This window comes from Balaenoptera physalus (assembly GCF_965194825.1).
Source record: "Balaenoptera physalus genome assembly, chromosome: 20".
Taxonomy (NCBI): Eukaryota; Metazoa; Chordata; class Mammalia; order Artiodactyla; family Balaenopteridae; genus Balaenoptera; species Balaenoptera physalus.
In genome coordinates this window covers 15,411,867-15,439,348 of record NC_138901.1, presented here as the reverse complement: position 1 = coordinate 15,439,348, position 27,482 = coordinate 15,411,867, and the positions used below count along the sequence as shown (strand labels likewise).

At 36.4% G+C, this 27,482-nt stretch overlaps 1 protein-coding gene and 1 long non-coding RNA gene across 19 annotated transcripts in view; both read left to right on the top strand.

The window, feature by feature from the left end:
• The window catches only part of TANC2 (tetratricopeptide repeat, ankyrin repeat and coiled-coil containing 2), a gene marked incomplete at its 3' end in the record, with an annotated part of 361,692 nt that overhangs the window by 144,601 nt on the left and 189,609 nt on the right, over positions 1–27,482 (top strand). The gene's annotated exons all lie outside the window — the stretch shown is intronic.
• LOC309651003 lies at positions 10,494–20,044 on the top strand. Its single transcript, XR_014257886.1, has 2 exons — positions 10,494–18,877; positions 18,911–20,044. It is a non-coding gene; the product is annotated as an uncharacterized lncRNA (long non-coding RNA).

Sequence of the window (27,482 nt, the reverse complement as noted above, 5' to 3'; positions counted from 1 at the left end):
GCTATTTGTTAATTATTTTCTTAAAAGGAGTCAGTATTGACAATGACTTTATAAATCTGTTAATTTGCTGTCTGTTTACGTTTCAGGGGACATGGTCTAACCTAACTTGTACTATAATTGAATCTATACAATAGTAAAATGTTTTATTATGGTTATTATTACTAGACAATTCTACGTATTCTTTATTAAGAGCAAAGTAGTTTGTTTCTGCCTTGAGATTCCCCTAAGAATTTAAAGCTCTGATTTAGTACAGTTGGAATTGTATATAAAACACTAAATTCAGAAATAGCTGTTGTAATATACATAACTCACTGCAGCTTACATTGATATGTAAGAACACCACTAAAATCTATGGATAATTGATAATCAGTTTATTTTTCAGGAATCTAAAAACAAAATACATTAACTCTTTGTTCCTTCAAAGCTGTGGAAAAATGAATTTAGCAAAGTTTACAAGAGTCAGACAGCATCAATGAAGAGTAAGCTTCAGGGAGTTCAAATTGAGAAACATGGAGCAGATCAGAAAAGCCAAAATACTGACTAGAATTTAGAAACCCAGGAAAGGTTTTTCTAGAATTGTGACTAAATAGAATTTAATTAAAAGAAAATAGCTCTAATCAAATTGCTGTGGAATATGTTGTATTATAGCTGTAGGAATATAGGCCTGATTCTCCACCCTGTTTTTTTAAGCTCATAGCACAGTCTGAAAAAGTAAAATGTTTAAAAGTGAGAAGGAATACCAAATGATTTCACTCATATGTGGAATATAAAAAACAAATAAACAAACAAAAAAACAAAATAAGTGAACAAACCAAACCAAAACAAACACATAGATACAGAGAACAGAGTAGTGGTTTCCAAAGGGGAAGGGGTGGAGGGAGAGGAAAATGGGTAAAGGGGATCAACTGTATAGTGATGAATGGAAACTAAATTTTTGGTGGTGAGCATGCTGTAGCATATACAGAAATAGAAATATACTGTTGTACACATGAAGCTTACATAATGTTATAAATCATTGTTACCGGAATGAAAAATAAAAATTTCTTAATTTTAAAAATTAAAAAAAAAAGAAGAATGCAGTTACTGCTACATCAATGTGCAGACTAAAATAAAATCATAATAGAAATCTAGACTAAAATTTTGCCCTGTAGAAAGTCTGTGGCTTTAATGGCTAAGGATATAAAAAATGACTGGGGAAAGGAAAAGGTCAAGATCACTTGTTGATTAATTGTATGTTCAAACTTTTTGGAAGTACAGATTCTTGGGCCCACCACACCAAAACATACAACTAATCAACAAATGATTCTTTTCTTCCTGAACAATCCCTTCCTCATCCCATGAAAAAAAAGGGAAGAAGATTCAACATGCGTATCTTACCAAATGGCACATCATTATTACTTTTTCAACAGAACTTCTTTAGTTTTTCCTGTTTTGCACCAATTACATGGGTTTGTATGAAAATTTGCTTTCATCACAGGGCTCATAAAACCATCTGGTATTAATGGATGTTCAAATCAAATGTAAACAACTTAACTTTCAAGACTTTTTTTTTTTAATTAATTTATTTATTTATTTATTTTTGGCTGTGTTGGGTCTTCGTTTCTGTGCGAGGGCTTTCTCCATTTGCGGTGAGCGGGGGCCACTCTTCATCGCGGTGCGCGGGCCTCTCACTGTCGCGGCCTCTGCCGTTGCGGAGCACAGGCTCCAGACGCGCAGGCTCAGTAGTTGTGGCTCACGGGCCTAGCTGCTCCGCGGCATGTGGGATCTTCCCGGACCGGGGCACGAACCCATGTCTCCTGCATTGGCAGGCGGATTCTTAACCACTGCACCACCAGGGAAGCCCTCAAGACATTTTTTATGATACTGTTTCAGAGTGTTCAGATTTTGAATGAACTTTGGAGATCACCTAGATTTGTGAGTCTTAAAGTGTGGTCTGTGGACCAGCAACAAGGACATCAGCATCCCGGACATCAGCATCCCCTAGAAACCTTTTGGAAGTACATATTCTTGGGCCCGCCACACCAAAACTACTGAATCAGAAACTGTGAGGGTGGGGCCCACCAGTCTGTGTTTTAACAAGCTCTCTAAGTGATTCTTCTGATGCATGCTAAAGTTTGAGATTCACTTTTCTAGACAACACAACCTCTAAGGAAGGTATTTTTCACCATAGTGCTTCAAGTAGAATTATACACTACTTGCTTTTGAGGTCAGCTGGAAAGGGAGGTCTACTTCCCAGGCAATAGGTACCTTTGTATTATACCTAGAACAAAATGGCTATCCTTTGTGTGTTAGGCTGCCTGGCTGTTCTCTCTGTTGTTGAACAGACTGGATATAAAGTTTTGGGGACAGCAAACAAACTAGTCTTTGGCCAGGGTTACCCATCAAGTTGGCTGTAAGATAGACTTGCCTTGTACGGAAAAACTGCAGAGTTCTTAATTGCTTGAACTGCTTTACTTTAGAATTGGTGGGAAATAGCTGCGTTGCCCAGACTTCACAATGAAAAGAAAAAAAGAGACATACCAGTATTCCCGTAGGAGTAGTGGAGACTTAGATGACATTACCACCACTATTTATTAGACTCTAATAAGCACCCTAAAGCTGAAAGTTTGGCACTTCTTTCTTGGTGAATGCTTCATGATGGCCTGTTATCAGTGTAGCTGATTCTGTTCTTTCTTGTGTGAAAAAAAGAGAACTGAACATTAGAAACAAAAAAAGAAGTCAAGACTGTTGGTTGAAAATGACATGTTTATTTTTCTTTTTCATTCCCTCTGTGCCCTACATATTTTTTGAGTTATCCAGGGATTAATATAACTTTTAAATGAATATTCCATTTTAGTATACCTAGTAATATAGATTGTGCTATGAAAACATGTCTATAACTTGCTATATAAAGGTCTGCTACTTTAATAAGTGAGAATAAGATAAAATTGACTTTCTGGTAATGTTATTATTAATAGTTACACTCAAACTAGATTGATCATTTACGACAGAGATCAGTAGACTTTTTCTTTTTTTTCTTCCAGTTTTTGTACATTACACGTTTGGTGTACAGCATAACGATTTGACTTACGTTCATCATGAAATGATTATCACCATCAAGTTTCGTGAACACCCATCATCTCAGATACAAAATTAAAGAAATAGAAAAAAAAATGTTTTTCCCTTGTGATGAGAACTCAGGATTTACTCTTTTAACAGCTTTCATAGATAACATACAGCAGTGTTCATTATATTTATCGTGTTGTACATTACATCTCTAGTGCTTACTTATTTTATAACTGGAAGTTTGTACCTTTTGACTGCCCTCATCCAGTCCCCCCTCTCCCCACCCCCTGCCTCTGGTAACCACAGATCGAGATCAGTAAACTTTTTCTTAAAGGAACAGAGAGTAAATAATTTAGGATTTGTTGGCTGACAGGCAAAATCAAGGGTGTTATGTAGGTATTTATAGAACCATTTAGAATGTAACTATTTGAAACAGTAAAATCCATTCTTAGCTTACAGGTCATAAAAAGATAGCCAGATGGCCAGATTTGGCCCTCAAGCCATAGTCTACCAATTTTTGGTTTATGATATAGAGAGGATTCTTAGATATTTACCCTTCATATTTTGAGATGGTGTAAGTCAATGATTATATTATAGATTAATTATGTATTTCCACAGAATATTGTTGACACTATAAATTTGATAATTTTTCCAGAATACTTTAAAAAATACAAACATTAGTCCCTCTTCAGATAAATTAACAAGCATTCCAAATTGTAGAGTTTAATTTCATGATACCTTACATTAATGGGAAATCAGGAAGATGGGTTCTTTTTTTTTTTTTTTTTTTAGAAGCCCTTCGAGATAACTTTTGAACACTGTGAAAGTATTATAGACAGAGATATGAAAATTTACATCAATTCATGAATAAGAAACCCTTAAGAAACTTATTAGTGACAGAATAGAGGGGAAAATGCATGATAATAAGAGAAACTGGTCATGTTTTATGAATAAGTAGAAAAGTTCAGCAGAGTTTGGAATCGTGGACTCTTCAGAATTTCATAGCCTAAGCTACAATATCTCATTGCATAGGAGGAGAGAGATATGGGGGACTATTCTTGTAATATTTTGGAAAAATAACCCACCATGACCCATTTACCAAAGCAGAACAAGATAGGGACAAAATATGCACCAATAGGAAGCTGGGGCTAGCCTTAACCATAAGTCATGAAAAGAAGTCTCATTACTTGAGAAGAAGGATTAGAAGAAATCTCTCTCTGCCCATTGTGTCTTCCAGATGATCTGATACATTCTGATGACTTTAAAATATCATCCATATACTCATATCAAGAACTCAGAACTCTGTTATTACTAGTAAATCCAGCTGTCTTACTGACAGCTCTGTATCGATTATGTCAAGGACTAGGTATTAAGGAAGAAAAAGCAGATTTTGGTGCCTATCATAATGTCCTGCATGTCGAAGTTACCCAATAAATACTTACTGGTTTCAGAATTCTTAGGTGGGAGAAACATTGGTTCCCTAGCAGTTTTATGTGAGTATACTTGTTTTAATGAAGGTGTTAATATACATGATTTTTTAAAAAATCAATTTGTGCAGAAGGGCTTGAAATGAAAAGCTACAGTCTCCAGCTTCATCCTTTTCCATTCCTAATTCCACTCCTCGGGGGGACAGTCGCTTAAATGCTTTTTGCTGTTTCTTTGGTGGTTGCCTTCATATCTCTAAATTATTATGCTTCTGCTGAAATTCCTTGATTGATCAGTTTTAAATATATCTCATGAAACATTAAGCTTATTTGCACTGCTCCGTTTTCTTCCCAACGTAATTGTCACTGTTTTTTGTTTTATTGATTATAGCCATTTAATTTCTATATTTCTTGTTCTATCAAGTATAAGACAGTATTCTTGATTTCCACTTTGTAAGAAGATGATTTTGGCAACCCTGGATACATAGTTTCTGAGGAGAAGTTAGACATCATTCAGATCGTTGGCCCATGTATGTAATATATTGTTTTTCTCTGGATGCTTTTAAGATTTTCTCTTTTTCACTGGTTTTCAGCAGTTTGAATATGACAGGCCTAATGTGGTTCTGTTTATATTTATTTTGCCTAGGGTTTCTGGGCTTCTTGATTATGTAAACTTATGTCCTTTGCAGATTTGAGATATTTAGCCATCATTTCTTCAAATATTTTTTTCTGCCCCCTTTTCTCTTCTTCTGAGACTCTAATTACATATATATCAGACCTTGGGATGTCATCTCACAGATCTTGAGGGGTTTTTTTAGTTGTTTTTTTTCCTTTTAATCTTTGTTCTCTGTAGTTTTCAGATTGGATAATTTCCATTCATTTATCTTCAAATTCACTGACTCTATCATTTTAAACTCTTTTCAATTTAATATATACTATATATGTATGGGTGTGTAGATACATAGTATGTATATATATACACAGTCATTTAAGTTGTCATATTTAGAAATTTTTGGTGGTGAGCACGCTGTAGGGTATACAGAAATAGAAATATAATGTACACATGAAACTTATATAATGTTATAAACCAGTGGTACCTCAATAACAAAAAATTTAATGTCATGTTTAAACATTTAAATATGCTGTTAAACCCATTTGGTGATGTTTCATTTCAGCTATTGTGTTTATCAGTTCTAGAATTTCCATTTGGTTCTTTTTGTTTTTTTTAATTTATTTTTTTTATTGATGTATAGTTGATTTACAGTGTTGTGTTAATTTCTCTTATATTTTTTAACATCTTTATTGGAGTAGAATTGCTTTACAATGTTGTGTTAGTTTCTGCTTTACAACAAAGTGAATCAGTTATACATATGTCCCCATATCTCTTCCCTCTTGCATCTTCCTCCCTCCCACCCTCACTATCCCACCCCTCTAGGTGGTCACAAAGCACCAAGCTGATCTCCCTGTGCTATGCGGCTGCTTCCCACTAGCTATCTATTTTACGTTTGGTAGTGTATATATGTCCATGCCACTCTCTCACTTTGTCACAGCTTACCCTTCCCCCTCCCCGTATCCTCAACTCCATTCTCTAGTAGGTCTGCATCTTTATTCCCATCTTGCCCCTAGGTTCTTCATGACCTTTTTTTTTTTTTCGATTCCATATATATGTGTTAGCATACGGTATTTGTTACGTCACTCTGTATGACAGTATCTAGGTCCATCCACCTCACTACAAACAACTCAGTTTTGTTCCTTTTTATGGCTGAGTAATATTCCATTGTATATATGTGCCACATCTTCTTTATCCATTCATCTGTTGATGGACACTTAGGTTGCTTCCATGTCCTGGCTATTGTAAATAGAGCTGCAATGAACATTTTGGTGCATGACTCTTTTTGAATTACAGTTTTCTCAGGGTATATGCCCAGTAGTGGGATTGCTGGGTCGTATGGTAGTTCTATTTTTAGTTTTTTAAGGAACCTCCATATTGTTCTCCATAGTGGCTGTATCAATTTACATTCCCACCAACAGTGCAAGAGGGTTCCCTTTTCTCCACACCCTCTCCAGCATTTATTGTTTGTAGATTTTTTGATGATGGCCATTCTGACCATGAGATGATATCTCATTGTAGTTTTGATTTGCATTTCTCTAATGATTAATGATGTTGAGCATCCTTTCATGTGTCTGCTGGCAATCTGTATATCTTCTTTGGAGAAGTGTCTATTTAGGTCTTCTGCCCATTTTTGGATTGGGTTTTTGTTTTTTTAATATTGAGCTGCATGAGCTGCTTGTAAATTTTGGAGACTAATCCTTTGTCAGTTGCTTCATTTGCAAATATTTTCTCCCATTCTGAGGGTTGTCTTTTCATCTTGGTTATGGTTTCCTTTGCTGTGCAAAAGCTTTTAAGTTTCCTTAGGTCCCATTTGTTTATTTTTGTTTTTATTTCCATTTCTCTAGCAGGTGGGTCAAAAGGTATCTTGCTGTGATTTATGTCATAGAGTGTTCTGTCTGTGTTTTCCTCTAAGAGTTTGATGGTATCTGGCCTTACATTTAGGTCTTTAATCCATTTTGAGTTTATTTTTGTGTATGGTGTTAGGGAGTGTTCTAATTTCATTCTTTCACATGTAGCTGTCCAGTTTTCCCAGCACCACTTATTGAAGAGGCTGTCTTTTCTCCACTGTATATTCTTGCCTCCTTTATCAAAGATAAGGTGACCATATGTGCATGGGTTTATCTCTGGGCTTTCTGTCCTGTTCCATTGATCTATATTTCTGTTTCTGTGCCAGTACCATACTGTCTTGATTACTGTAGCTTTGTAGTGTAGTCGGAAGTCAGGGAGCCTGATTCCTCCAACTCTGTTTTTCTTTCTCAAGATTGCTTTGGCTATTTGGGGTCTTTTGTGTTTCCATACAAATTGTGAAAGTTTTTGTTGTAGTTCTGTGAAAAATGCCAGTGGTAGTTTGATAGGGATTGCATTGAATCAGTAGATTGCTTTGGGTAGTATAGTCATTTTCACAGTGTTGATTCTTCCAATCCAAGAACATGGTATATCTCTCCATCTATTTGTATCATCTTTAATTTCTTTCATCAGTGTCTTATAATTTTCTGCATACAGGTCTTTTGTCTCCTTAGGTAGGTTTATTCCTAGGTATTTTATTCTTTTTGTTGCAGTGGTAAATGGGAGTGTTTTCTTAATTTCACTTTCAGATTTTTCATCACTCGTGTATAGGAATGCAAGAGATTTCTGTGCATTAATTTTGTATCCTGCTACTTTACCACATTCATTGATTAGCTCTAGTAGTTTTCTGGTAGCATCTTTAGCTTCTCTATGTATAGTATCATATCATCTGCAAACAGTGACAGCTTTACTTGTTCTTTTCCAATTTGGATTCCTTTTATTTCTTTTTCTTCTCTGATTGCTGTGGCGAAAACTTCAAAAACTATGTTGAATAATAGTGGTGAGAGTGGGCAACCTTGTCTTGTTCCTGATCTTAGTGGAAATGGTTTCAGTTTTTCACCATTGAGGATGATGTTGGCTGTGGGTTTGTCATATATGGCCTTTATTATGTTGAGGAAAGTTCCCTCTATGCCTACTTTCTGGGGGTTTTTTTTATCATAAACGGGTGTTGAATTTTGTCAAAAGCTTTCTCTGCATCTATTGAGATGATCATATGTTTTTTCACCTTCAATTTGTTAATATGGTGTATCACATTGATTGATTTGTGTATATTGAAGAATCCTTGCATTCCTGGGATGAACCCCACTTGATCATAGTGTATGATCCTTTTAATGTGGTGTTGGATTCTGTTTGCTAGTATTTTGTTGAGGATTTTTGCATCTATGTTCATCAGTGATATTGGCCTGTAGTTTTCTTTCTTTGTGACATCTTTGTCTGGTTTTGGTATTAGAGTGATGGTGGTCTCGTAGAATGAGTGTGGGAGTGTTCCTCCCTCTGCTATATTTTGGAAGAGTTTGAGAAGGATAGCTGTTAACTCTTCTCTAAATGTTTGATAGAATTCCCCTGTGAAGCCATCTGGTCCTGGGCTTTGGTTTGTTGGAAGATTTTTAATCACAGTTTCATTTTCAGTGCTTGTGATTGGTCTCTTCATATTTTCTATTTCTTCCTGGCTCAGTCTTGGAAGGTTTTGCATTTCTAAGAATTTGTCCATTTCTTCCAGGTTGTCCATTTTATTGGCATACAGTTGCTTGTAGTAATCTGTCCTGATCCTTTGTATTTCTGCAGTGTCAGTTGTTACTTCTCCTTTTTCATTTCTAATTCTGTTGATTTGAGTCTTCTCCCTTTTTTTCTTGATAAGTCTGGCTAATGGTTTATCAATTTTGTTTATTTTCTCAAAGAACCAGCTTTTAGTTTTTTGCTATTGTTTCCTTCATTTCTTTTTCATTTATTTCTGATCTAATCTTTATGATTTCTTACCTTCTGCTAACTTTGGGGTTTTTTGGTCTTCTTTCTCTAATTGCTTTAGGTGTAAGGTTAGGTGGTTTATTTGAGATGTTTCTTATTTCTTGAGGTAGGAATGTATTGCTATAAATTTCCCTCTTAGAACTGCTTTTGCTGCATCCCATAGGTTTTGGGTCATCACGTTTTCATTGTCATTTGTTTCTAGGTATTTTTTGATTTCCTCTTTGATTTCTTCAGTGACGCCTTGGTTATTAAGTAGTGTGTTGTTTAGCCTCCATGTCTTTGTATTTCTTACAGATTTTTTCCTGTAACTGATATCTAGTCTCATAGCGTTATGGTTGGAAAAGATACTTGATATGATTTCAATTTTCTTAAATTTACCAAGGCTTGATTTGTGACCCAAGATATGATCTATCCTGGAGAATGTTCCATGAGCACTTGAGAAGAAAGTGTATTCTGTTGTTTTTGGATGGAATGTCCTATAACTATCAATTAAGTCCATCTTGTTTAATGTATCATTTAAAGCTTGTGTTTCCTTATTTATTTTCACTTTCGATGATCTGTCCATTGGTTAAAGTGGGGTGTTAAAGTCCCCTACTATTATTGTGTTACTGTCAATTTCCCCTTTTATGGCTGTTAGCATTTGCCTTATGTATTTGGGTGCTTCTATGTTGAGTGCATAAATATTTACAGTTGTTATATCTTCTTCTTGGATTGATCCCTTGATCATTATGTAGTGTCCTTCTTTGTCTCTTGTAATAGTCTTTGTTTTAAAGTCCATTTTGTCTGATATGAGAATTGCCACTCAAGCTTTCTTTTGATTTCCATTTGTATGGAATATCTTTTTCCATCCCCTCACTTTCAGTCTGTATGTGTCCCTAGGTCTGAAGTGGTCTCTTGTAGACAGCATATATACGGGTCTTGTTTTTGTATCCATTCAGCCAATCTGTGTCTTTCGTTGGAGCATTTAATCCATTTACATTTAAGGTAATTATCGATATGTATGTTCCTATTACCATTTTCTTAATTGTTTGGGGTTTATTATTGTAGGTCTTTTCCTTCTCTTGTGTTTGCTGCCTAGAGAAGTTCCTTTAGCATTTGTTGTAAAGCTGGTTTTGTGGTGCTGAATTCTCTTAGCTATTGCTTGTCTGTAAAGGCTTTAATTTCTCCGTCAAATCTGAATGAGATCCTTGCTGGGTAGAGTAATCTTGGTTGTAGGTTTTTCTCCTTCATCACTTTAAATATGTCCTGCCACTCGCTTCTGGCTTACAGAGTTTCTGCTGAAAGATAAGATGTTAACCTTATGGGGATTCCCTTATGTGTTATTTGTTGTTTTTCCCTTGCTGCTTTTAATATTTTTTCTTTGTATTTAATTTATGATAGTTTGATTAATATGTGTCTTGGCGTGTTTCTCCTTGGATTGATCCTGTATGGGACTCTCTGTGCTTCCTGGACTTGATTAACTATTTCCTTTCCCGTATTAGGGAAATTTTCAACTATAATCTCTTCAAATATTTTCTCAGTCCCTTTCTTTTTCTCTTCTTCTTCTGGGACTCCTTTAATTCGACTCTTGGTGCGTTTAATGTTGTCCCAGAGGTCTCTGAGACTGTCCTCAATTCTTTTCATTCTTTTTTCTTTATTCTGCTCTGCAGTAGTTACGTCCACTATTTTATCTTCCAGGTCACTTATCCGTTCTTCTGCCTCAGTTATTCTGCTATTGATCTCTTCTAGAGAATTTTTAATTTCATTTATTGTGTTGTTCATCACTGTTTGTTTGCTCTTTAGTTCTTCTAGGTCCTTGTTAAACGTTTCTTGTATTTTCTCCATTCTATTTCCAAGATTTTGGATCATCTTTACTATCATTATTCTGAATTCTTTTTCAGGTAGACTGCCTATTTCCTCTTCATTTGTTAGGTCTGGTAGGTTTTTGCTTTGCTCCTTCATCTGCTGTGTGTTTCTCTGTCTTCTCATTTTGCTTAACTTACTGTGTTTGGGGTCTCCTTTTCGCAGGCTGCAGGTTCGTAGTTCCCGTTGTTTTTGATATCTGTCCCCAGTGGCTAAGGTTGGTTCAGTGGGTTGTGTAGGCTTCCTGGTGGAGAGGACTAGTGCCTGTGTTCTGGTGGATGAGGCTGGATCTTGTCTTTCTGGTGGGCAGGTCCACGTCTGGTGGTGTGTTTTGGGGTGTCTGTTGGCCTTATTATGATTTTAGGCAGCCTCTGTGCTAATGGATGGGGTTGTGTTCCTGTCTTGCTAGTTGTTTGGCATAGGGTGTCCAGCACTGTAGCTTGCTGGTCATTGAGTGGAGCTGGGTCTTGGTGTTGAGATGAAGATCTCTGGGAGCTTTTCGCTGTTTGATATTACGTAGAGCTGGGAGGTCTCTTGTGGACCAGTGTCCTGAACTTGGCTCTCCCACCTCAGAGGCACAGCACTGACGCCTGGCCAGAGCACCAAGAGCCTTTCATCCACATGGCTCAGAATAGAAGGGAGAAAAAATAGAAAGAAAGAAAAGATAAAATAAAGTAAAATAAAATAAAATAGAGTTATTAAAAAAATAAAAAATAATTATTAAGAAAAAAATTTTTTAAAGTAAAAAAACAAAAGAAAACAAAACAAAACGGACAGACAGAACCCTAGGACAAATGGTAAAAGCAAAGCTATACAGACAAAATCACACACGGAAGCATACACATACATACTCAAAAAAAGAGAAAAAGGGGAAAAAAATATATCTTTGCTCCCAAAGTCCACCTCCTCAATTTGGGATGATTCGTTGTCTATTCAGGTATTCCACAGATGCAGGGTACATCAAGTTGATTGTTGAGATTTAATCCTCTGCTCCTGAGGTTGCTGGGAGAGATTTGCCTTTCTCTTCTTTGTTCGCACAGCTGTCGGGGTTCAGCTTTGGATATGGACCCGCCTCTGCGTGTAGGTCGCCTGAGGGCATCTGTTCTTCGCTCAGACGGGATGGGGTTAAAGGAGCAGCTGATTCGGGGGCTCTGGCTCACTCAGGCCAGGGGGAGGGAGGGGTACAGAGTGTGGGGCGAGCCTGTGGCAGCAGAGGCCGGCGTGATGTTGCACCAGCCTGAGGTGCGCTGTGAGTTCTCCTGGGGAAGTTGTCCCTGGATCTCGGCACCCTGGCAATGGCGGGCTGCACAGCCTCCCAGGAGGGGAGGTGTGGATAGTGACCTGTGCTCGCACACAGGCTTCCTGGTGGCGGCAGCAGCAGCCTTAGCATCTCATGCCCGTGTCTGGGGTCCGCGTTGGTAGCCACGGCTCGCGACTGTCTCTGGAGCTCCTTTAAGCAGCGCTCTTAATCTCCTCGTGCACCAGGAAACAAAGAGGCAAGAAAAAGTCTCTTGCCTCTTCGGCAGCTCCAGACTTTTTCCCGGACTCCCTCCCGGCTAGCCGTGGTGCACTAGCCCCTTCAGGCTGTGTCCACGCAGCCAACCCCAGTCCTCTCCCTGGGATCCAACCGAAGCCGGAGCCTTAGCTCCCAACCCCTGCCCGCCCCGGCCGGTGAGCAGACAAGCCTCTCGGGCTGGTGAGTGCTGGTCAGCACCGATCCTCTGTGCGGAAATCTCTCTGCTTTGCCCTCCGCACCCCTGTGGCTGCGCTCTCCTCCATGGCTCCGAAGCTTCCCCCTCCGCCACCCGCAGTCTCCACCCGCGAAGGGGCTTCCTAGTGTGTGGAAACTTCCTCCATCACAGCTCCCTCCCACTGGTGCAGGTCCTGTCCCTATTCTTTTGTCTCTGTTTTTTCTTTTGCCCTACCCAGGTATGTGGGGAGTTTCTTGCCTTTTGGGAGGTCTGAGGTCTTCTGCCAGTGTTCAGTAGGTGTTCTGTAGGAGTTGTTCCACATGTAGATGTATTTCTGATGTATTTGTGGGAAGGAAGGTGATCTCCGTGTCTTACTCTTCCGCCATCTTGAAGCTCCTCCTGGTTCTTTTTTATAGTTTCTACTTCTCTGCTAAGATTTCCTCCCTTTGTAAATTAACAGAATATATTTCTTTACCATGCGGAAACTAGTTATAATAGCTGCTTTTAATTCCTCATCTGCTAGTTACAATATCTGGAGTGTTTTAGGGTTGGTCTCCATCTTTCTGTTGATAATGGGTCACATTTTCCTAGTTCTTCATGTATTGATTAATTTTCATGTATTGAATCGTGGACATTTTATTTAGTGGATACTCTGGATTTTGTCATAGTCCTTCAAAGAGTGTTAATATCTTTCTTTTAGCAGGCAATTAACTTGGTTTGACTCAATGGAAAATTCTGTCTCTTGGGCATCAGTTCAGTTCAGTTTAATTGTTTTATCATTAGCCAGCCTGCTCCATGTATGCATGGTTCAGAATCAGCCAGAGATCTGAGTGGCGTTTATACACAGAATCTGGGCCACCTCCTCTAGCTCTCTCTCTCTTTTCTGGAAATCCTCCTCCCCTCACTTTTCAGAGACTATTGTCGCTGCAAGCTCTGTCTTTGGATACTTCAGACTAGAAAAACTGTAGGTATTCTATTGGAGTTTTAATGGCCCCATGCAGTGCTGACTGTGGTCTGCTTGTAGTCTAAAAGCCGGGGAAAAAAAAGAGAGAGAGAGAGAAATCCCAATCTGGTCTTATCTTGCAACTGTCAGCTCTTCTCCAAGAAGCTCTTTATTGTATTCAATCCTCAGAGCCTTGAGGTGGTTGTGTTTTGTCCAGAGTTTATGGTTATTATCTGTGAGAGGGTCCATCAGATAGAGAAGCTTACTTGGCTGTATAGAAACAGAACTTCCCCAAATAGGATTTTGAGATTTTTGTCTTTCATTAACACTGACACTTTCTCAAGTTATTTATTTCTAACCGTAGAAACATTTATGCATTGGGGAGCTGACATGTACCAAATTTTATAGAGACTCTGATTTTAGTGTTCTTTTCTTTACCACTTATTGTTACATACTTACATGTTTTCGCTTTTCCATACATCCAGTGAGGTACATTATTAAAATGACAGAAATCATAAGAAAAATTTATAAACTTTTTAAGTTGAGATTTACTTTTTGGCTTCCATTCCTCTTTACTGTATTATGTAACACTGCTTCTTACTAACATACAACCAAGAAGAGTAAAGCAAACAGTATTTCATGCCTTTGTATATTTAAGGAAAGCCAGAATAAAAATCTCTGCTTCTACTTCTAAATCAAAGCCTTGCCTGGTAGAACAATAGTTCTGTTCCTCCAGTTAACTCTCTTTTTTCATGGTTTCATTTGCATTAGAGGCTGCAACTCATCTTTCCATACCCTGTTCTTCTCAGGAGTTAATTATCTTATTTTCCTCTCTGTTCCTTCCTAGTCAGAGATGATCTCAAGGTTTCAGAGTGATGTGAAGCAACTTGTATTGTTACAAAGACTGGGAATTGCTGACAGATATTCTAAGATTAGAGAAATGTGATTCTTTACCCACAGTTAGTGGATAGTAAAGTATTCTCTGTTGTAAGTTCTTTATTATAAGATCAATAGCAACTGTACACTCCAAAAACAAGCCAGAAGGTATTGGTGAAGGCACACTTAATCTTTGAAAATGTCTCCGTAGTCATTTTTGTCCATAAGACAAAGATTTAATTTGTTGTTATCTATCCTTGTAGAATTTTAGCACAGCCTGGCGCAATGTTTCCTTTTACGGCAGATTGCAGCAGTTTTCTGCCTCCCACCTTGACTGCCTAGGATGTTCTTCAGCGTACTTTCCTGAAGTTTTGTAAAAGAAAAAAAAGGGTTTAATTTCCTTCCTTAATTGTTAACTTTCTGTTTTCTTTTTAACCCTAGTCCTTTTGGAGAAATCAATTTGGTTGTCAGGAATTGATGGCTGACCATTATTTACATGCTAACTAACTATCCACATCTATTTCTCTTCATTTCTTAAGTATATGTAAAACTATTTTTTCCAAGGAATTTTATGTTATTGCACCTAGTCAGCATATTTTTAGCCATTATTGATAGCTGATGAAAAGTGGAAAGCAGCAGTGTGATGGCATTATACATCGTTCTCAAAACACTGTTCTGAGATGATTATTCTACAGTCCCTGCCTTAAAAGAGTTTATAATCTAGTAGGGTTTGACAGTTCAGACACAAATAATAGAGGGATGGAATTTGTACTTCAAATGTATAATTCCTGGATCCAATAACTTAACACGCTTTTAAATTATACTTTGTAAAATGTTCAAAAAGGAACTAACCACTAGATTTCTCATATTCTAAATACCACTTCTCCAACATACTGTACCTTTCCCCATCATATATGTAAGAGGACCTATACTAGTACTCTTGTTATAATACATATTCCAGTAAAGAGAATAACTTCATCCATTAAATAACAGCTGTCCTTTTGGGTACAGATAGATAGACAGAACTGAGGCAAGAAGCATGAGTAGATTAATTCTTGCACTTTGACGTCATAAATCATCCCCTCTAGATACCAAATTCTGATCAGCCTCTTAAAATTTACTTTATGTATCTCCATGTTCCTCTGTTACCTATGACATCCTCCTCCTCCTCCTCCTCCTCCTCATCATCATCACCATCACCATCACCATCACATACTAATAACAACAACAACATCTAGTATTGAGCGCATTGTGTGTGCAAGGCAGTATGCTAATTGCTTTACAAAGATGAGTTTGTTTAAATCTTTACAGTAACCTTGAGGGGTAAGTGGCATATTATTACTATGATTTTGTAGGCCACTTAGTTTAGAGATGTACAGAGCATCTATTGTGGCATTATGGTTGATCCATGGATCCAAGATCACATTTTAGTTTCTATTCCAGGGGTAGCTCAGTCTGTGGCCTTGAGTAGCACATTATGCTTCAGCTGCCTATTTCCAAAGAATAATAAATACTAATATCTCCTTTTTTAGCTTTATCTGTACTTTATTCTTTAAATTTAATCCTTATAACAACTCTAAGAGAGAGATTATGGCTCACATTTTAAAGATGTGGAATCCAAGCTTGGAAAAGTTAAATAATTTGTTGAACCACATACATAGGCCATGTAACATAAGTCTCACTTTAATGTTCTTTCTTTTAATCACCGTGTTCTTTTCTTTATCCTGTTTCTTTCTTCCTACTTTCTCATAGGTGTATGATGAGAAAATATGAATTATACAGATGTAATATTTCTGTCATAAAGGTGCTAGAAAAGATGTATTTTTCCTCTAATTGGAGAGAGATGGTGGCTAATTTTTAGAACTAATTTTTAGAACATTTACAAGTACATCTAGCCTCATGCCTTCCAGTCCTATCACATGTCTGTTCTGTATTATTGCATAAATTATATATATAAAGTACATATATAAATGTTATATATTTATAAGTTACATATGTAAATTTGTTTGAGGCATTTTATATTTTGAGAAGGTAAGAGGCATTTAACAAGGAAAAACCTTTGGCTAAATATTCAGGTTTATATTAGTGATGCAGCTCTTCTCAGGCATCATACTGTCTCACTTCATGTAAAATGTTGCTCAGTGAATTCACTTGCCGCTTTTAGGGTCTTAAGTATTCCTCTCAGTCATTTTTAGCTGCTTTAGTTGGCATTAATGTTTTATATAAAATAAAATAATAGGAAAGGCCATATGCTCTGAAACTTTAACAGAGGTAGGATTCTGATCATTTTTAGTTGCATTATTTTTGCCTCTTATATTTTCCAGTTTTCCTATGATGAAACATGTTTATGTACTATTTTAAATTTTCATGTAGTTATATAATATAGGTACTTTAGAACTCAGAAGCTGGCCTGACAAATATATAGAATTGCTTATATCAGTAAATCAGTAATCATACATAAGCCAGCATACCCAAATTTTTGAAATTTGGAACTCTTTTTTTTTTTTTTGGAACTCTTTTTTTTTATACTATCAAAAACCCAGTACTTCTTCAGATGTATGGAAATGAAACATAATACCATTAAACTAACTGGCATTTGAATATTGTATAAGCATATTTAAAAGGTATTTCTGAACTCGGATTATTGATTTGTATATGCAAAGATATTAAGATGGGTAATTGAAATCTATACTGCCTTATTTTATCTCAGACACCCTAAGTTTTGCCACTCACTGCTGTAAAGAGATGGCATTTACAGCAATGAGTTTGTAGGCTATAATAATTTGCCTTTTTCTTTGTAGTAATGTGTATGGTAAACAAAGATTTAAATCTCAATTTCTTATTGAAATGAGAATTTCTATTTAATTTTATTAAAAATTCCACTGAAGTAATGTCTTGCGGGAATGTCCTAAAAGTTATTGCCCTCATTTTTGGAGTAACTGTTTCTTTGGAGCACCATGTTGTCTCCATACTTATTGCTTGTATAGTCTATCTATATATCAATTTGTCTAGCATATCCCTTTGTATAGCACAACATAATTGCATGAAAATAGAACTTATGTGGGAGACTTACTCTTGAGTTACCTTGGATACAGCTTAGAATCACCAGTTTCTTAGGCTGTAATCACTAAATGGGTGAAAGACATAAACAGATCATTTATACCTTCAAAAATATATAGGTAAACATAAATAGTTAATCCATTTAACAAATAATAGTACTTGCTCTGTGCCCTGCACTGTTGTAAGCATGACTAAGGCTACAGCAGTATATAAGACAGGCAAAGGTTCTGCCTTTTGTCAGCTACATTATGAATACTAAACATCTGGAAAATGCAAATTAAAACACCATGAGAGACTTCTTCCCATCATGATGGATTAACCAGTACTGGACTTGCCCTTCCACTAGAGACAACTTTTTTCAGACATTGGACAGTTGACAGCATAGTAATGTGATCCCTGGGAGAAAGTGTGGGGGAGGAAACTAGGTGAATCCTGGCTTTTTGCCTAAAGGTATTCAAGGTATTGTCCTGATGATGGAGAATTTAGAGAATGACAGTCTTGCCGAACTGAGGAAACAGATTAGAAATTGGTGTTGGTAGATGCAAACTGTTACGTTTAAAACAGATAAACAGCAAGGTCTTACTGTATAGTAACAGGGAACTATGTCCAATCTCCTGGGATAAACCATAATGGAAAAGAACATAAAAAAAGAATGTCTCTGTGTATAACTGAGTCACTTTGCTGTATAGCAGAGATTGCCACAACGTTGTAAGTCAACTATACTTCAATTAAAAAAAAAAAAGAAATTGGGAAAGCCAAGGCAACTGGAATTTACAGAGTACTGAAGAATGGGGAGCTAAATAGAAACAGAGCTACAAAATTCTGCATAGGGGCCCTTTTGAGTCTTTAACTTAATACTGAATGGCACATAGGTGGGGTGAGACTCCATGAAGCTGAAGAAAGAATAAATACCTATAAATCAAACTATTCTTAGAGTTCTCCCAGCAATGGGAGATTTTTTTCATTCTGACCAGTCAGAGTGTAGAGTTCTTGTTAAAAACTTGGAGCATTCAGTAGAGATACAAGAAAGGACACACTTTCGTAGTAGGGCTAAATGTCTTTTGAGTAAAAGGTTACTGCAAACCTGCCTAAACAAAGCTTTTAAAGTAAGGCTCAAAAAGATCAGACTGATCAGCCAGTGACTGATATGCCTTGGAGGGTCAGAAAGCAGCTGCTTAGCTTTCCTGGTGAAAGTCAAGAATCAAGAGGATGTTGACTTCCTTTGTTAATGCATCCTTCAAATATCCCTGAATGTGGAAGAGCTTGGACACAGCCAAAGTATCTTTTGTAGTGTTTCCCTTTTAACTCGACTATGTTCTCAGCATATTTTGTTGGATAATTTTTATGGAAAATAAAGCCGATGTTAAATAATTATAGTCTAATTATAATGATGATTTATACAATGTTTGTTTTCTGGAAGTCTAAGTCTCTCAGTGAGATGATTCATTCATCCATTCATTCATTCATTCATTTATTTTTGGCTGCGTTGGGTCTTCCTTGCTGCGTGCGGGCTTTTCTCTACTTTCGGTGAGCAGGGGCTACTCTTCATTGCGGTGCGCGGGCTTCTCATGCGGTGGCTTCTCTTGTTTCGGAGCATGGGCTCTAGGTGGCTTCTCTTGTTTCGGAGCACGGGCTCTAGGCGTGCGGGCTTCAGTAGTTGTGGCTCGCGAGCTCTAGAGTGCAGGCTCAGTAGTTGTGGCGCACGTGCTTAGTTGCTCCATGGCATGTGAGATCTTCCTGGACCAGGGCTCGAACCTGTGTCGCCTGCATTGGCAGGCGGATTCTTAACTGCTGCGCCACCAGGGAAGCCCTCAGTGAAATGATTTATAGTGTGATTAACATTTATATTATCCACGAGTGCTTTTTTTTTTAATGCACATGATTTACAAAATTTTATTTTATTTATTTATTTATTTTTACATCTTTATTGGAGTATAATTGCTTTACAATGTTGTGTTAGCTTCTGCTATATAACAAAGTGAATCAGCTATATGTGTACATATATCCCCATATCCCCTCCCTCTTGCATCTCCCTCCCACCCTCCCTATCCCACCCCTCTAGGTGGTCACAAAGCACCAAGCTGATCTCCCTGTGCTATGCAGCTGCTTCCCACTAGCTATCTGTTTTACATTTGGTAGTGTATATATGTCAGTGCAACTCTCTCACTTCATCCCAGCTTCCCCTTCCCCTTCCCCTTCCCCTTTCCCGTGTCCGCAAGTCCATTCTCTACATCTACGTCTTTATTTCTGTCCTGCCCCTAGGTTCACCAGAACCTTTTTTTTTAAAAAAACATCTTTATTGGAGTATAATTGCTTTACAATGGTGTGTTAGTTTCTGCTTTATAACAAAGTGAATCAGCTATACATATACACGTATCCCCATATCTCCTCCCTCTTGCGTCTCCCGCCCACCCTCCTTATCCCACTCCTCTAGGTGGTCACAAAGCACTGAGCTGATCTCCCTATGCTATGCAGCTGCTTCCCACTAACTGTCTATTTTAGATTTGGTAGTATATATAAGTCCTGGCACTCTCTCACTTTGTCCCAGCTTACCCTTCCCCCTCCCCGTGTCCTCAAGTCCATTCTCTACGTCTGGGTCTTTATTCCTATCCTGCCCCTAGGTTCTTCAGAACCTTTTTTTTTTTTTTTAAGATTCCATATATATGTGTTAACATATGGTATTTGTTTTTCTCTTTCTGACTTACTTCACTCTGTATGACAGACTCTAGGTCCATCCACCTCACTACAAGTAACTCAGTTTTGTTTCTTTTTATGGCTGAGTAATATTCCATTGTAAATATGTGCCACATCTTCTTTATCCATTCATCTGTTGATGGACACTTAGGTTGCTTCCATGTCCTGTGTATTGTAAATAGTGCTGCAATAAACATTTCCACAAGTGCTTTTTAAAACTCACTTTTTAAGACATTTCTTTTATTAAAACTATTATTTATAATTCCTGGCTTTGCTTTGATTTTCTACTCTATACTCTTCATTAGCAAATAATTATTAACCAGGTACCACATGCGGACACTATTCTAGGCACCATAGTCTAAAGCATTATACTTGAATAAAAATAATTGTATAGATTTAGGCTGTTCCTAATTCTTGGTGATGTATGTTCAGCCCATTTAAAAGAAAGGCAGGGGGTGGGGTGAATTGGGAGATTGGGATTGACATATATACACTATTGATGCTATGTATAAAATAGATAACTAATGAGAACCTACTGTATAGCACAGGGAACTGTACTCAATGCTCTGTGGTGACCTAAATGGGAAGGAAATCCCAAAAAGAGGGGATATATGTATACATAGAACTGATTCACTATAGCTGATTCTGTAAAGTAGAAACACAACATTGTAAAGCTATATACTCCAATAAAAATTAATTTTAAAAAAAAGGGGGCTAAGTTTATATAGAATTTGCTGCTTTTTTCATTAGTTCCACATCTAACTTATATGAATTTCAAAGCTGTTTTGTAGAATGTGGCAAAGAATACTATGCGTTCTCCAAAACCTATTCTCCTTTCCTCCTGTGCACACAGGTAAACTATACATCCCAGCCTTCTTTGCAGATAAATGTGTCATGTGACTGAATTTTGAATAATATGAGTGGAAATAATATATACCAATTCCAGACTGGGCTATAAAAACTTCACATATGCAGTTCTTCCCTTTTTCCCTGGTCTTTAGCTTGATGAATAGAATCCACCAGAGAACTCTGAGACTCTAAGATAAGAAGCTTCTTACTGAGCATCCATATTGAATGAGAACTCTATTCTGTTGTCTTAAGCCACTGAGATTTTAGGGTTGTTTGTTTTAGCTCTTGGTTTACCCTAATACAAAGAAGAACCATGATTGTCCTATAACTATGGTTATATGTCTATGGGAGAGGACCATAATTTTTATGAATACATAAGTCTAAAAGTGGGCTTAAGAGACTTAAGTCTTTACCAGCCAGTTTGCATGTACACCAGTTGATTAGATGAAAACACCTCCCTTCCTTTGGGCCCTGGTGCTGGCTCTTAGTCTGCTTGAACTATGGGGAGGGCTGCTTTAATCTATGTACTTCCCATATCCTGTCCCATTATCCCTGTCAATCTGTATCCTTCCTTCTATCTCCCTGAAATAAAATACTTTTCTCTTCTCCATCTTCTCTATATTTCCTTTTCTCTTTCTTCATGACAAGAAGCAAATTTTTCAAGGGTTTTTCTTTCTGTGGCAAGTATGGTGAGTGAGCATATGAGACCCTTTACATATTATGGAGTGTGGTAGCACAGTTTTGAAACTATAGTGTTAGAACCCTCTGATCACCTATTTACCTCTAAGAACAACCTGATGGTTTATTCTCAGTTTAATAAAGTCACTAAAGCTTTTTCTATATTGACAGACCGCACTTGTCTAAGGATGCCATAATATAACCCTGTATGTAGGTTCTTCAGAGTTTGTGTATTGTATGTACAGCTGATTCACTCTGTGCTTCCTCTCTCCCCACTTTTGACCTCTGATGGTGCCATCAGTGGCTATTACAAGTATGTGGAATTGGATTGGCCCTCCTGAAAAGATGGCAAAAAATTTAAAGAGGCAACTTCTCTGATTATTTAATCGAATGACTAGATTGCTCAAATGACCATAAATCTATTCATATAAGTCTTTTTTAAAGTTATTAATTTACTCTTACCATTTACAACTGTTGTCTCCTGATTCTTTTATCTTTAATGCCTAACCAATATCCCAGTCATGACTGTTACAGATTGTTCGTTATTACCAAAAAATATTTTATCGGTTCTATCCATCCCTTCAGGCTGGATACCAATTTAAATGTAGCTGCCTAAATAGTTTGCTAACAACTCAACATAGAATGAATTGAAAACAGATCAAGAGCTACCCTCGTGAGATGCAGTTCGGTACAGTGCACCGTCCGAAGTTCCATTCACTGCCAGAGCATCTTCATGTTCTTGCCACATGTCCTCTTACCCTTTTTTAATCTAATATTTTCTTTGAATTTCGTGTTTTTATTTAAATAAATTTACTTTAAAAGAAACTTTATATTACTAGTCAAACTGGAAAATCAGTATCACATGCTGTAACTATAAGATTAACTAGAACATTAATTCTAGCTAAATAACTTTCACATGGCTCTGAACTAAACTCTTCTCCCTCTTTGTTAAAAAGGAGGATTAGCTAGTATTAACACTACATTACATTTTTCTTCTTGACATATTCAGAAGGATTGAAAGATAATTGAAAAGGGAATAACATTGTAGCTATTTCATTAGTCAGAATAGGCTAGACTATACTGTCATAGCAAAGAACCTTAAAAATCTCAGTGGCTTAATACAACAAAGGTCTATTTCTAGTTTATCCAGCAAGCCCGGGCAACTTTCCAGGACAGCTGTCCTTTATGCAATAACACAGCAACCCAGGCTGCTTCAGTCTTGTGTCTCCACCATCTCAACATGATACCTGTCTGTGATTTTTGTGCCAGAGGAAGAAACAGACTGTAAAATCAATCAGGGACTGTGTCACCTCTGCTCTTATTTCATAAGCCAGAACTAGGCACATAGTCCTTCCTAAACCTCACAGGAGCTGGCAATTGTAGTCATCCCTGTGCCCAGAAAGGAATGGAGGCTGCAGGATGCTGGTAGGCACTAGTAAAGTCTACCATACTGTGTAATTCAATGTACTGCCACTTTTATAGATTGTGTAAAATCATCTCTTCCTTAAATGAGTGCCACCTTTTGAAGAACTATATTGTGAATGAAATATAATATTCTGAATCAAAAGTCTGTAATCTACCACTTGAATACTGTGATCTTGGGCAAGAGATCTTTTGATTCTATTTTCCCATCTGCAAAACAAGGTTAATGTGTTCATCATGGAAAATTATGAACGTTGAATGAGTTAGGTAAACTGTTATACAGATGTTAGCTGTTGTTCTGTTGGTTGTTGCATAACTTTTTTGAAAGTGAGATATTTTGTTTTTAGAGCTAGGTACCTAGCATTAGAATTAGGCTCCAGCAAGAAGTTAGTTTCACTAACAAAAGAGGCCATACAAGTCTCAAACAGAATTACCTTTCCCACTGATCTTTCTAAAACAAAGTTTAAGCATATTTTTCTACTACTGGAATGCTCTTTCTACAAGATTTTTTTATACTTAATTTTGCTTTGAACTACCAAATAAGATCAGAGCAAAATTATAATTTTTTATAAAGCTTTATAAGAAAACTTATCAATAGATGTAATATTGGAAAAAGCTTAGTTTTTAAACTTTTTAATTTGATAAAACTGAAAATGATGTCATATTAACTAATTTTTAAAACAAGGCAAAAATGTGATGATATTTATTTAAGTGCTTAAGCTAAATATGAATAAACTAAATTCATAAATTAAATAAATATCACTACAGATTTCTTGTAGACTCTTGATACAAAATCTAACCACATGTACCTAAACTAACCTGTTTTTCTAGGTCTCTTGCTCCTGTCCCAACTTCTTTCCTAATTTTCTGATAGAGTTTGTAAAAGCATGCTATTATTTCTTCTTTAAATATTTGGTAGAATTCACGAGTGAGGCCAACTAGGATTGGGTTTTTCTTTATGGGAAGATGTTTAATTACTAATTCAGTTTCCTTACATGTAATAGTCTATTCAGATTTTCCATTTTTTAATGCATTAATTTTGATCATTTGTGTCAGGAATTTGTCCATTTCATCTAAACCGTCTAATTTGTTGGCATAAAGTTGTTCATAACATTGTCTTATAATCTGTTTCATTTCTGTAGAGTTGATAGCAATGTCCTCTCTTTCATTCGTAAGTTTCGGTAATTTGTGTCTTTGCTGTTTTTCTTGGTCAGTCTGGTTTAAGATTAAAAAAATTTTTTTTTTTAGGTATAAATCCTTTTATTTTTGTAAAATCTGAAAATTGTATGTAACTTGAAAATACAGTGCATCTTTTTTGTTTGTTTTTTTGTTTATTGAAGTATAGTTGCTGTACAATATTATATAAGTTACAGGTATATAATAGAGTAATTCACAATTTTTAAAGGTTATACTCCATTTATAGTTATTATAAAATAATGGCTGTATTCCCTGTGTTGTACAATACACCCTTGTAGCTTATTTTATACCTAATAGTTTGTACTTCTTAGTCCCCTACCCCTTTTTTGTCCCTCCCTCCTTCCCTCTCCCCACTGGTAACCACTAGTTCTCTATATTTGTGAGTCTGCTTCTTTTTCATTATATTCACTAGTTTGTTGTATTTTTTAGATTCCACATGTAAGTGATATCATGCAGTATTTTTCTTTCTCTCTCTGACTTATATCACTTAGCATTTTGCCCTCCAAGTCTATCCATGTTGCTGCTAGTGGCAAAATTTCATTCTTTTTTACAGCTGAGTAGTATTCTGGTGTGTGTGTGTGTGTGTGTGTGTGTGTGTGTGTGTGTGTGCGCGCGCGCGCACGCCACATCTTTATCCATTCATCTGTTGATGGATATTTAGTTTGCTTCCGTATCTTGGCAATTGTAAATAATGCTGCTAGTACCATTGGGATGCATGTATCTTTTCAAATTAGTTTTTTCGAGGTTTTTTTTTTTGATATATACTAGGAGTAAGTCGCTGGGGCATATGGTAGTTCTATTTTTAGTTTTTTGAGAAATCTCCATACTGTTTTTGACAGTGGCTGCACCAATTTACATTCCTACCAACAGTGTACAAAGGTTCCCTTTTCTCCACATCCTCACCAACATTTGTTATTTGTGTTCTTTTTGTTGATAGCCATTCTGACAGGTGCGAGGTGATAGCTCTTTATGGTTCTGATTTGCATTTCCCTGATGATTAGCAGTGTTGAGCATCTTTTTCATGTGTGTGTTGGCCATCTGCATTTCCTCTTTGGAAAAATGTCTATTCAGTTCTTCTGCCCATTTTTAAAGATTTTTTCATTTTGTTCATCTTTTCAAAGAATTAAATTCTGATTTCATTACTGTCCTCAATCCTCAATTTTTTATTTACTATTTAATGCTTCTGCTCTAATCTTTATTATTTCCTTTTTCTGCTTGATTTTAGGTTTAGTTTGTTCTTTTTCAACTTTTTAAAAACATATGCTGAGCATTTTTTCCCCTAGTACCTTTTCAACCATTGTAACCATAAAATTCTTCATTGAAACTTTAAAAAAGGTGAATTAGCAAGATTAGTAATTCTCTCAAAATTAGCTTCTTAAATTAACCTTGTAATTTTGATTTTAATAGAAAATTAATTATATTTATTAAACTTCATACTGAATTGGGAGGCATTCTGAAGTAGAGATGCTCCCCTGATTTATGATGGTTTGATTTAAGATTTTTCAGCTTTACAATGATGCAAAAGCAATATACATTTAATAGAAACCATACCTCGAACTTTGAATTTTGATATTTTCTTGGACTAGCAATATGTAGTATGAGATGCTTTTGTCATGCTGGGCAGCAGCAGCCAAAGCTCCCAGTAGCCAGGCAATCATGAGGGTAAACCAGCGGTGCACTTAGAACCATTCTCTACTCATACATCCATTCTGCTTTTCACTTAGTATGGTATTCAATAAACACATGAGGTACTCAACACTGTATTATAAAATAGGCTTTGTGTTAGATGATTTTGCCCAACTGTATGCTAATGTAAGTGTTCTGAGCAAATTCAAGGTAGGCTAGGCTAAGTTATGATGTTTGGTAGGTTAGGTGTATTAAATGCATTTTCAACTTTGGATATTTTCAACTTACAGTGAGTTTATCAAGATGTAACCCCATCATAAGTTGAGGAAGATATGTACATTTTTCTCTTCTTTAAACCCTATAGCTTCTGTTTTGTACTTTTTTCATGGCACTTTCTCTGCTTCTTATCATAGCTGTTCTTGTTCTGTCTTATCCCATTGTTGCATTCCTTCAGGTCAGAGACTGCCTTAATCATGTTTGAATCCCCTGAAGTGTCTAGCACTGTGCTTTGCACATGGTAGGAACACAATAGCATTTATTGAATTGAATGGAAGAGCTCTTATGGAATTGGCTTACAAATGGTTGTATGCAGTTTTCTAACAAAAAGAATTCTCACTTTAAAAGTATCAGGATTAAATTTACATTTTGAGTAAATATGAATTTTCATGTTAGTGAAGTATCCTAATCCTGTCAAATGATTATGATAATCCCTAAAATGTATTCTGATGCCTCCTTTTTTATTACCTATTAGCATCTCTAGTAGAGGAGGTGCCTTTGTTATGTTGTATTTTTTTACAAGATTATTTAAGTAAGGGGTACCTTAAAGATGAAAAAATTAAATAGGAAGAAATTAGATTCATATTAGAGTTTTCAGCTATATGTGTTTATATATAAATTTATACCTCACAGCTATAACTTCTGAAGAAGAAAGTACTAAAAAAAAATTTAGCACTGATCTCACAACCTCTATATTTTGGTCGATAGACAGCCTTATGAATGTATTTGAGGCATCCTATTGCTTTGAAGTTGTTACTTGTAAATAAATAAATATACCAATGTACTATCTCAAGTTCCATTTATTGTTATTTATCTGTAGCAGTTTGCTGTGTCACTGTTAGTGAATAGTTGTTCCATACTTTATTGAATTCTTTATAAATTTAAAATTATTAATGTCATTTCAGTTATTTGGGTTTTGTTTCTTCAGAGTTTTTTGTTTTGTTTTCATTATTAGGAAGTTAGTATTAAAGTTTTTAGGTGATAGGTACTTTAAAAGAACTTATTTTGATATTCAAATTGCTAAATTTCTCTGTACTTGGATAGCTTCTGTATTCTTTGTGTTATGTTCAAGTGGGACCTTCTTTTCAGTCCTTACTTTCAGTGGGACCATAATGCTGTAAGTTGATGCTGATCAGCTACCTTTCAGTTAAAAAAAAAAGATGTAGTTGCTGTTAGTTTTGGAAATGGTAAAACTATGCAATGTTGCTTTTTTGCTCAAATAAAATGAATTCTGGATTCCTCCTTTATAAAGCTGTTCACTACGATCAGTGCAGATAGGAAATGTTCACAGGTGAGCGCACCCACTAGTTATCCAGGGATAACTAGTGACCACAGACTAACTGATATTTGTATTGGTAAACATAGTTGACTTTGCCACACTGCACACATTTCATATTTCACTTATATTTGTATAGGTTTCAAAGAAATCAGATCTC